Source organism: Sinocyclocheilus anshuiensis, unplaced genomic scaffold, assembly GCF_001515605.1.
Source record: "Sinocyclocheilus anshuiensis isolate Anshui unplaced genomic scaffold, SAMN03320099.WGS_v1.1 scaffold1301, whole genome shotgun sequence".
NCBI classification, from domain to species: Eukaryota; Metazoa; Chordata; class Actinopteri; order Cypriniformes; family Cyprinidae; genus Sinocyclocheilus; species Sinocyclocheilus anshuiensis.
The window spans coordinates 817,183-817,505 of NW_015551135.1; positions in this window are offsets into that span (position 1 = coordinate 817,183).

Genomic DNA, 323 nt, shown 5'->3' on the forward strand with positions numbered 1-323 from the left:
GTAGACAGACCTTCAGACTGACGGCTGAAGGTCTGGAATTCATGGCAGCTTTCTTTGGCCAAGCCCGCCCATGAGGCCATTTGACCGACATGTCAAACAACCAATCACAGATCGTTTCATTCAGCGACACGTTTCGGGGTGTGGAAATGTTGCTTCAATAACAGACCGGTGTGTAAAACTCACGGACATATTTGAAAGATTCTGTGCCGCAAACTTAAATATTTTACATACTTTGAAAATCCAGCGTTTAGTTGATCCTGATAAGCGCTCGTCATCACAGTTGTAAACACGACGGCTTTCTTCTTTCGTGAGGGGGTTTGGCG